The sequence below is a fragment of the Convolutriloba macropyga genome, chromosome 11, assembly GCF_964194025.1.
Source record: "Convolutriloba macropyga chromosome 11, txConMacr16.3, whole genome shotgun sequence".
NCBI lineage: Eukaryota > Metazoa > Xenacoelomorpha > Acoela > Convolutidae > Convolutriloba > Convolutriloba macropyga.
The window spans coordinates 12,663,245-12,675,089 of NC_134478.1; the positions used below are offsets into that span (position 1 = coordinate 12,663,245).

The 11,845-nt window shown below is 32.6% G+C and overlaps 2 protein-coding genes across 2 annotated transcripts in view; both read right to left on the reverse strand.

Annotated features, from left to right (window-relative positions):
- Positions 1 to 8,419, reverse strand: part of LOC142349046 (uncharacterized) — a 44,020-nt gene extending 35,601 nt beyond the window's left edge. The window contains exon 1 of the mRNA XM_075400458.1: positions 8,264 to 8,419. The gene's annotated coding sequence lies outside the window, so the exon portion shown is untranslated. The remainder of the gene's footprint in view (positions 1 to 8,263) is intronic.
- LOC142349540 (endoplasmic reticulum resident protein 44-like) overlaps positions 1 to 11,845 on the reverse strand; it is a 558,035-nt gene that overhangs the window by 526,970 nt on the left and 19,220 nt on the right. The window lies entirely within an intron of this gene.

The following is an 11,845-nucleotide window of genomic DNA, read 5'->3' on the forward strand; positions in this document are numbered from 1 at the left end:
GCGCGCGTCAATTTCGGTATACCTCTGCGATGTAATGGAAAGATTTCCAACTCTATTTTCAACCTTTTATCATAACTGATAAAGCTTCTGCTTTTTGAAGGAAAAGCTGACGTATTCGACAAAAAGACGCTCTTAAAACTTAAACCACAAAACAACTTAAACTTGGATCTTTTCCGTTTGTTTTCCCCACTACATTATGACCCCCAGTTACAGAGCTCGTACCATTGCCTAGTAAATCATTATGTAAAATATGGCTCGTGCCTCTGGGAAATGCAAATAATATGCACCCATTAAGCTGGGGGGATTCACAAACCGAAAAGATCCAAAATTTCTATTCATTGAATCCCGTGCAGAATTAGCTGAATATGGTATAGTTATAAATTTTAACATCCTTGAAAGCGAACACATCGACTGAATCTAAATTTTGGCAAAAAATCATAACATTGTCTAGATACTATCTTCCAATCTTGTTTTTTATGAGCGCTTTCAACCCCCCTTAACAAAAAAAAACGTTTATTCACATTTAAATAACTCACAAAACAAAACAAAGCAACCTATATTTTCTTTAAAATTAAAAAAGCGTTTTTTACAAATCAGCTATTTTAGCGTAAATATTACAAGAAAACAAACATGTCGGTTGTCAGCAACACAATTTTTGCCAAATTTGCCCTCGTCTGTATTTTTAGTACAGTTGGAACAACGAAAAAAAAGTACCCTTAAAAAATATCCAAGAGGGAACAAGAGGGACAAATATGTTCAGTGTTTCTGTCTCTTGATTAAAATAATCAGTTGAAACTTAATTAATTAAATGTCGGTTAATTTTCAATAACATTTTCATAAATTTATCTCTTTCATAAACCGCATTGACCAAGTTAGGCATTATTGTCTGATTCACCAATCAGTGGGTGTTTCACAATTTCGTACAATGTTTCTCAAAATTCGTCTGTTATTTAAAAAACATAATGTGAACTTATGTTCAAGGAGTTGTAGAATGTTGCTCATACAATTTCCGTAGTATCTCCTGGTCAATACTTGAAAAAATGTTACATTAGAAAACTAAAGTTCGGAAACGCAAAAAAATTCGTCTGTTTTTTATGTGAAATGCCTTCTTTTTTCTCGTTTATTGGGTCTAAGTAGTTCAAAGTGATAAAAAAAACGTGTATCAATTCAGCTTTGGCTGTGATGTAAAGATTTATGATTAGTTTTATATAAAGCCAAGTTTTGCAATTTCGTCCAATGTTTCTAAAAATTCTTCTCTGAATTAAAAAGAATGATGTGTCACTATGGTCAAGGATTTGTTTTGTAGAATGTTGCTCATACTATTTTGCTATTATGTCCTGTTCAACTGGATTGTATTAAACCCAAAATTTTTGCTTTGGGGTCAATACTTGAAAAATTGGAAGATTAGAAATGTAAAGTTCGTGAACGCAAAAAAATTCGTCTGTTTTTTTATGTAAAATGCCTTCTTGTTTCTCGACTAGTGGGTCCAGGTTGTTCAAAGTTTAATGAGAAACGTTTGTCAAGCTAACTTTGGCTATGATTTAAAGAAATTAAGGATGATTATTAGATAAAATCCAGTTTTGCAATTTCGTCAAACGTTTCTTAAAATTCGTCTCTTAATTAAAGATATGTTGTGATCCTATAGGTCAAGGAGTTGTAGAAAGTTTCTCAAACTTTTCTCGTAAAATTTCCTAATCAAATGGATTGTATTAGACTGAAAGTTTCTAATTTAGGGTTAATACTTGAAAAATTGGTACATTAGAAAACTAAACTTTAGAAACGCAAAAATTCGCGTTTTTTATCTAAAATGCCTGCTTATTTTTCGACTATTGAATCTAGGTAGTTCGAAGTGATAAGAGAGAGTTGTGCCAGGGAGACTTTGGTTATAATGTAAAGAACTTACAGATTAGTGTTATATAAAGTCAAGTTTTGCGATTTCGTCAAACACTTCCCAAAATTCGTCTCTTACTTAAAAACTATGATGTAAACCTATGGGTCAAGGAGCTGTAGAATGTCGCTCATACTATTTTCATAGTATCTCCTATTCATATGAATTGTATTAAACCAAAAATTTTTGCCTGGGGGTCAATACTTGAAAAATTGGTACATTAGAAAACTTAAGTTCAGAAACGCAAAAATTCGCGTTTTTTATGTAAAATGCCTTCTTCTTTTTCGACTATTGGGTCTAGGTAGTTCAAAGTGATAAGAGAAAAATGTGTCAGGCAAACTTTGGCTATAATGTAAAGAACTTACAGATTAGTGTTATATAAAGTCAAGTTTTGCGATTTCGTCAAACGCTTCCCCAAATTCGTCTCTTACTTAAAAACTATGATGTGAACCTATGGGTCAAGGAGCGGTAGAATTTCGCTCACACTAGTTTCGTATTATCTCCTATTCATATGGATTGTAATAAACCAAAAAATTTTGTTTGGGGTCAATACTTGAAAAATTGGTACATTAGAAAACTGAAGTTCGGAAACGCAAAAAATTCGTTTGTTTGTTATGTAAAATGCCTTCTTATTTCTCAACTATTAAGTCTAGGTGATTCAAAGTTATAAGAAAAACGTTTGTCAGGATAGCTTTGGCCATAATGTAAAAAAATTCAGATTAGTGTTATATGAAGTAAAGTTTTGCGATTTCGACAAAAGTTTCTCAAAATTCGTCTCTTATTTAAAAACTATGATGTGAACCTATGGGTCAAGGAGCTGTAGAATGTCGCTCATACTATTTTCATAGTATTTGCTATTCATATGAATTGTATTAAACGAAAAATTTTTGCCTTGGGGTCAATACTTGAAAAATTGGTACATTAGAAAACTGAAGTTCGGAAACGCAAAAAATTCGTCTGTTTGTTATGTAAAATGCCTTCTTATTTCTCAGCTATTGGGTCTAGGTAGTTTAAAGTGATAAGAGAAAATTGAGTCAAGCGAACTTTGGATATGATGTACAGAAATTACAGGTTAGTGTTATATAAAGTCAAGTTTTGCAATTTCGTCAAACGCTTCCCAAAACTCGTCTCTTAATTAAAAACTATGATGTAAACATATGGGTCAAGGAGCTGTAGAATGTCGCTCATACTATTTTCACAGTATTTGCTATTCATATGAATTGTTTTAAACGGAAAATTTTAGCCTTGGGGTCAATACTTGAAAAAATTGTTACATTAGAAAACTTAAGTTCGGAAACGCAAAAAAATTCCTCTGTTTTTTTTTGTAAAATGCCTTCTTATTTCTCGACTATTGGGTCTAGGTAGTTCAAAGTTATAAAAGAAACGTGTGTGAGTCTAATTTTGGCCATAATGTAAAGAAATTCAAGATTAGTGTTTAATAAAGTCCAGTTTTGCAAATTCGTCAAACGTTTCTTAAAATTCGTCTCTTTAATAAAGAATATGATGTGACCCTATGGGTCAAGGAGTTGTAGAATGCTGCTAAAACTATTCTCGTGAAATTTCCAAAGCATATGGACTGTATTAAACCAAAAGTTTTTTCTTTGGGGCCAAAACTTGAAGAATTGGTACATTAGAAAAGTAATGTTCGGAAACGCAAAAATTTTGTCTGTTTTTTATGTAAAATGCCTTCTTTTCCTCAACTCTTAGGTCTAAGCGGTTCAAAGTTATAAGATGAACGTGTGTCAGGCAAACTTTGGCTATGATGTAAAGAAACTTAAGATAAGTGTTATATAAAGTCCAGTTTTTCAATTTATTCAAGCGTTTCTTAAAATTCGTCTCTTATTTGAAGAATATGATGTGACCCTATGGGTCAAAGAGTTGTAGAATGTTTCTCTAACTATTCTCGTAAAATTTTCTAATCATATGGATTTGTAGATTGTATTAAACCGAAAGTTTTTTTTGGGGGTCGATTCTTGAAAAATTGGTACATTAGAAAAGTTAAGTTCGGAAACGCAAAAAATTCGTCTGTTTTTAATGTAAAATGCTTTTTTCTTTCTCAACTTTTGCGTCTCTGTGGTTCGAAGTTATTAAAAAAACGTGTTTCAGGTTAATTTTGGCTCTGATGTAAAGAAATTTAAAATTAGTGTTAATGAAAGTTCAGTTTTGCAATTTCGACCGATGTTTCTAAAAATTCATCTCCTATTTAAATATGTAACCCTATGGGTCCAGGAGTTGTAGAATGTTGCTCATATTATTTTCTTTTCGTAGTATCTCCTATTTTCATAAGGAAGGTATTAAACATAAGGAAGCTATTTTTTTGCTTTGGTGTTAATACTTAAAAAAATTGGTACATCCCAATGCCCCAAAACCTTTTTTTCCGCAAAATCTCCCGCTCAAAAAAGGCTTTATTTGTCAATGTGGGACTGGCCCGATCTATTTTAGTGGCCAAATCTATTTTCATTGGCAAAGCCTATTTTCACTGGTCGAACCTATTTTGTTAAATATATGATGTACGCTCCAGTGCCACAAAAATGATTTTTACCGAAAAATCCCTCGCTCAAGAAAGGCTTTGTTTGTCAATGTGGGACGGGTGTAGGTTCAATCAAGCGGCTAGGAACTCTTTGACAAGTAATAATGAAGTAGTAATAAGTACTAATAGTGGTAATAAAGCTTTAAAAATCACTTTTATGCTCAAAAATGCGCAATAAATTAGGCTTAATTGCGGATTATAGTGCGAAATCGAGTTACGTTTTATGCGAAAAAGCGATACAACAATGGAGCAGTTGCGTGACACAAAATGCACGAAAAATAGAATGCAAAGTTTGTACTTGTATTTTGCAGCTCTAAGATTAAGACACTTTTGGGAACGCGGGTTGCTAATATCCCTTCAATTTTGCCGGTTTCTGCTAAAGTAGCTATTTTCCGCAATATTGTTGCATTTTCAATGTAATAATATAAGAAAAAACGAAAACGAGATACACGCGTCGGGCATATTTGCCCGCGTCAATTTCGGTATACCTCTGCGATGTAATGGAAAGATTTCCAACTCTATTTTCAACCTTTTATCATAACTGATAAAGCTTCTGCTTTTTGAAGGAAAAGCTGACGTATTCGACAAAAAGACGCTCTTAAAACTTAAACCACAAAACAATTTAAACTTGGATCTTTTCCGTTTGTTTTCCCCACTACATTATGACCCCCAGTTACAGAGCTCGTACCATTGCCTAGTAAATCATTATGTAAAATATGGCTCGTGCCTCTGGGAAATGCAAATAATATGCACCCATTAAGCTGGGGGGGGGGGGGGGGATTCACAAACCGAAAAGATCCAAAATTTGTATTCATTGAGTCCCGTGCAGAATTAGCTAAATATGGTATAGTTATAAAATTTAACATCCTTGAAAGCGAACACATCGACTGAATCCAAATTTTGGCAAAAAATCATAACATTGTCTAGATACTATCTTCCAATCTTGTTTTTTATGAGCGCTTTCAACCCCCCTTAACAAAAAAAACGTTTATTCACATTTAAATAACTCACAAAACAAAACAAAGCAACCTATATTTTCTTTAAAATTAAAAAAGCGTTTTTTACAAATCAGCTATTTTAGCGTAAATATTACAAGAAAACAAACATGTCGGTTGTCAGCAACACAATTTTTGCCAAATTTGCCCTCGTCTGTATTTTTAGTACAGTTGGAACAACGAAAAAAAAGTACCCTTAAAAAATATCCAAGAGGGAACAAGAGGGACAAATATGTTCAGTGTTTCTGTCTCTTGATTAAAATAATCAGTTGAAACATAATTAATTAAATGTCGGTTAATTTTCAATAACATTTTCATAAATTTATCTCTTTCATAAACCGCATTGACCAAGTTAGGCATTATTGTCTGATTCACCAATCAGTGGGTATTTCATTTCAAGTAATAATTAAATATTGGCGGAATCTTAAAAAAGTATTTTGCTGAACTTTGGTTTTATTTGAGATCCGTTGAAATAGGAGTTATCGTTGACAGAAAAGTTGCAACTAATTAAAGAAGAAGCATTGTATGACACTTGCTTTTGGTAAAAAAAAGTAATTTAACTATTCTTTGAGGTTTATCTAGCTGTGGTTGCTCCAGAACTCCTTGAAACGGGGACTAGAAACTTAATGCCAGACTGCCTTCCTTTTTCAAAATTATTTTAGCAGGTCCAGATTTTTTGAAGAGATACAAAGGTGGCATCATAGTTGAAACACTTGAGATTGTTCGGCACTGTTGAATTTTTCGAGGGGGTTTTGAGATTTACATGTGTAAAAATTTTCCCTGCTCTTCACATTTCAAGTTCAATAAGGTACTTAAGACTAGAAAAAAATTCAAATGCAGTAACTACGAGATGCTAGGATTGTTTGAAAATTGGATTTTATTAGACGGCTGCGCACTTTTAATTCCGGGTGTCTAGTGGCCGATAACTTTGAGATCAGATAGTTGAATGTAATTAATGAAAAATTCCTAAAGACTGAATCAGAGGTAGTATAAAGAATTTTCTTTCCTTCAAATTCTTGAAAAACAATTTGAGGTTTACAGTTATTAAGACTTTACACGATTTCGATGTTTTCACGCTTCGCAAACGCTTAGACAATAAACAGAAAACTCAAACACTTAAAGTTTGAACTTGTGATTTCACAAAAATTATCTTAAGTACGGCAAAGCTCAGTTTTCTTTTAAAAGTAGTTGTTTTTCTGTTGGTCGGCTGACAAATAACAAATTTTGGTTTAAAATTAAAAGAACGCAAAACTTGGTTACCAAAAATCGAAAGCGAAAACAAGAAAACCATGGGGCATAATTTGAGTTATTTAATTTAAGCTTAGCGAAAAAACAAAAAGCTGTTCATGAAAATAAAACAACGTAATAACTATAAAAAAAGTGAGGTGTTTGTTAACTATTAAACTGCTTGATAGACGACTATATAATAAATTGGGGAGAAAATGTGAGCATGTTGGTCTGCGCAAAATTCAAGCAAAAAATGCTCAAGCGTAAGAAAACTAAGGTTGTTTTTCTGCCGAACTCGCTATTTTATTGAGATTCAGGTATTTGTTTGAGCTCAGTCCGAACTTTTTCCAGGCCGTTGTTTGATTTTAGACAAAAGTGACTCCTACAAAATAAAAGGGTTTTCAAACCAAAAATTGTTATCTCAAGTGGTGGTGTGTTCGGTACTGCTTTTTGATTTGATGATTAATAACCTTTTCTTTAACGATTCAAAAATAACCGGTATTTCTGATGCTTTTCAACTCTTCAAAAAGATGAACTAGCAAAATTGCTAAGCAACAATTTTTTGCCACTTTTGTTCATTTAAAACACGCGCGAAAAGTTTTTTAGGAATGGTCTTAGACAGTATAATACAGAATTAGTTGAAAATTATATCAATCTTTTGATAGAAGCAGTTTTATGTCAATTTCCTGCTCAACAACTTTTTCCGTTTTTCTAATACTTTACATCACATCTTTTCAAATATACCATGATTTTGGAAATTTATAGCCAAGATTACAAAACAATTCGATTTGCACTTACGTCCCACAGGAAAATGTAAACTGATATTCAGTAACATGGCTTAAATTTTCCGATTTTACCGTTACATTGGTAAATAATTACTAATCAACAGGCGCATGTGTCAAGATTTGATTGAGCAAATACTTTACTGAAAATAAAAAAGTACCTTCTCTGTATATTTTATGAATTTTTTAAATCAATTGAGTGGATGGAACAATATGTGCGAACGTGCACTATCCATTCTCACTCCAATTTTTTTTAATTATTTGAAAAAATAGTCAGCAACAAAATTAAGTTTTTTATAACCTTTTGATCACAGACTTAGAGCTAGTTGGCTGCAATTTTCTTCATAGATCTACTGCCTTTCACACTGCATCATTTAAACCCAACCCGCGTATCTTGACACCCTATCATTTCACCCCGCATAAAGCAGTCGGCGTTACAAGCACGTCTCCTCATAATTAAGGAAACAAATTCAATCGAACTTTCGGTTGTGCTCATGTACTACCAAGTCCCACGGGCCGCTGCGGCATGGCCGAATGATTATCGTATAGATGTTAACAGTATCAATTATAAAAAGGACTAAAGACGGGCGCTAAACAAATATGGGTGAAAAAGCGGGTCTCCTTCCACGCGTGAATTTGCTTATTGAAAGTTTTGATTCTTAAGATTTCTGATGGATTTACTCCTTTTACAATATTACTCTGTAAATCTTTCGCAATACTAATTTTATGGCAAACTAAAATCAAAGTAATAGAATTCATTCATTCATTCGGTCGATTAAAATTTGCATGACATTAAAATTGTTAAAACCAAGTTAAAATTATTAGAAAAAGCATAACCTACCTCTTTGTAGTTGACAGACAGGGCTACGAAAAAATTGTTGTATTATTCAAATTCCCTTGATATTTTCTGAGTTTTTTTCACTTTTTGGTGTTTCCCGCTTTTTTGAATCTTGAACTCTAAAGAAACTTGGCGTTAGTTCAGATCACGCGGTGATTTGTTTTCGAACTAACACCTTATAGCTACCGCAAGAAACTAGAAAGTATCTTTGTAAAATTGATTTTAGATGGTTCCCTTTCTTGAAGTTGAGAGAGAGTTGCCGCTCCTTCAATCGCGGGTTGGAAACCTTTGATAGTTGCGCACTTTTTTTCTGAAGTCACGCGCTTTCATTAAAACTTCGTTTTACAAAGCTTTAAAGTGCTGCTTGAAAAACAAACAACTTCTGCTAACTTCGAACACTAGAACGGTTTTTTGAAAAAAATCACTGAAAACAATTCAGGTTTATGTCCTACAACAATATTAAGTTCTAATTACGGTCTCCTCAAATTGAGACAAGCGCCCTCCATTTGGGTACTGATCTTATGACCTCGTCAAAAATCAAAATAAATGCATTAGTTGAACAATAGACATAGGTAACGAACTTTCTTTTTGTACTATGAAAAAATTCTTTTTTCAAGACAAAAGAATGTTTCCAGATACTGCACAGAGTGCATAATCGATCGTAAAAAAATTGGACAGAAGAAAAAGCCAAATTTTGTGAAACTTCGAATTATGTGAAGCCACACGAAAAAAGTCAAATATGCACCACTAAGCAGTTAGCAGCTATAAAAGCAGGTTAAATCAGAGTATTTGTTTTCAAAAGGGACAATTCCAAAAAATAAAGAGATGTACACAACGAAAAATATTCGTACAATACGTGGCCAAAACACTCGATTTTGACGGGCTTTTCACGTCCCCTGTTTTAAGATCAGAGTTGTAAGCGTGTACGAAACAAGGAGGCTCGGTAATTTGCCTTCGCACATAAAGTTCCGACCCCGCTCATCTACATTTTTCACTTAATTGTCCACCAAAAGAGGAAGAGATAAAAAAAAATTAGCATATCAATATATCGTTCAACAAAATATAAAAAGAATAAAATAATCTACTCTAGAGGGCTTATGAGACCTGTGGCTACCATAAAATGACTACCAGAGAAGACGGCAATAAAAATCAAATAATTACAAACATTAATTGCGACCAAAACTCCTTGTCCATTTTTTGAAAACCACTAACAACCAAATCAAAATGACATTAGATAAAATTTATACTGAGAAGATTAACCGGTACTTTTTTGGAAAAAAAAACAGGGGACTTTTTCTCAGTGCGACCTGGCAACAAGTCGACTATAAATGAGCAATAGGGGCAAAGTTTAGTAAAACATTGCCTTTTAAAAAAAATTAAATTCGAACTGATTAAAAAAATACGCATCAAATGAAATCATTGAGAGAGTCTTTTTATACCTCAATAGAGAACGACTGAGGTTTTTCATTATCCAGGATATGTCATTAGACTACAAAAATAACGACAAATACAAGAAAAAACGAAAAATTTGCACGAAAAATTATGCACGAAAACGATGTCCCCCCAATCAATTTAATATTAAGCAGATCACTAAAAAAAACAAATCTTCGTTTGCATCTTTTGTAGGTGACAACATTTGTAAATCAAATGGCGCCCATTATTGTGATACTGTGAAAAGAAAACAAAAACCTATAAAAAAGAGGCAAATATGCAACAATCAATAAAATTGATTTTATAAAAACTGGTTGTTCCAAGAACAAAGACCATTTGAGGAAAATAAAACCGTTATAAAGAGCAAATTTTATTTCAATAGGTAAATGATGTGAATTGTATACAGAGATGCTTAGCTACAATTTAACAGAAATAAAATTGGCAGATCTCAAAAATCTATCTTTTTCTATAAAAACCAATTTTCTCAAAACTCATAGCCAACAAAAGTTTTCGACTAAAAGAGTCGACAGTTTGTCTTGCAACTACTTAGAAATCTAATTGCGACTGTTAATAATGAGACTAAATCATAAGACTATAAAATAACCTCAAATACAAGCTGAACTAATAAGTTTCACGAACAACTTTTCGAAACCACAGTTTTGAAGCCATTAAATTTGTAAGATATTAACCGCGAGAATACAACGTCTTCATTTGCGTCTCCTTGATTATCATAACGTCTTTTATAAAACGACTATCACAAAATGACAACAAAAAGAACCGCAAAAACTGAAAAGTATCTTAACTTCACAATTTTCTGAAACAAGTTGTCTAAGCCCTGAAAACATTATTTAAAACGTTTGAACAACAGAAAATTATTGATTGATTCCGAAAAACATTAAAAAGAGCTCTAAATAATGAGGCTAATTTACAAAAGTGATACAACATTGAAAAAAAACGAAAAAAAGCAAACCAGAACAAAAAGGGATAAGTTGAAGAATACTCTGTCTTTTTTTTTAGAAATTTAATTCGAAAGTCAAAAGAACCATTAGCTATTTAACGATATCAGTAATTAAGTTCATTCGTTTATCTAAACTTGGCCACTGAGACCTTTAATTACACAATATTTGGCATATGACAACGAAAATTAACAACAAATAAAGGGCAAAAATAAAGAATCAATCAAATCAATTGAATCAATCATTTGTAAAATTTCTGCAGGAGAGCGGTGTCGCAGCCCTTCAAACCATAAGTTATGAAAACAAAAGATGGGTTCAACTTCAAATTTTATAAAGTTTCTTCGGTTAGATGGTTGCAAAATGTGAAAATTTAAAAAGAAACAAAAACAACAGCACAAATTGGCAATTATGCCGAAAAATCAGAAAATTTTGTATGGTTTCATAGTACCCAAACCAAGAAAACCTTCTGTTAAAACAACCGGCCACAAAATTAGTTTGTATTGTATAAGGAGGAAAGGTTGAACTGTGATTACTGAGAATAAGCAAAATGTTGACCAAAATATAAAAAATTGACGCGTTCAAAAAAACAGAAATTTCCTTAGAACAAATACATTCAATAACATAAAAGACATTAGGTAACCGAATGAAAAGGAATGGTTCACTTGCACCTCTTGAGGAAGAAATTTAGATCTTTGAGTGGCTAAACTTTAAAATCAGACTGTCAAAAGAATAACAATTGAAGGCAAAAGACAAGAATTCAGTTGAATTTTACTCTACCTCAAAGCCATAAAACTCTTTGGTTCATTGAAAACAAACCATATCTGCATTCGGTCCTAAATTTACGTAAATTGGAGCTGTCATTAACGGAGCCGTGAAAAAAATATCAGTAATTAACATTAAAAAAAGAAAAGCAAAATAAAAAAAGAAAAGAAAAAAGGCAGCATCAAAATAAAAATCAGAAAGTCTCTGATTCTAAGAAACCATGATATTATCGAACCTCTCACTGATTTTGTCGCGCGACCAGCAATCAGACCAACTGTTTCAAGCGTTTGCGAATTAGACCAATTGCTGAGTGAAATTCTTCAAATATTAAAAAAAAACAACGATGCATTTTGTATATTTATCGAGTTAAATCTGCAAAAAACGGCAAAGTTTTAATTCTAGAAGACTTTCATACGGCGCCAAATTGCAATTAGCG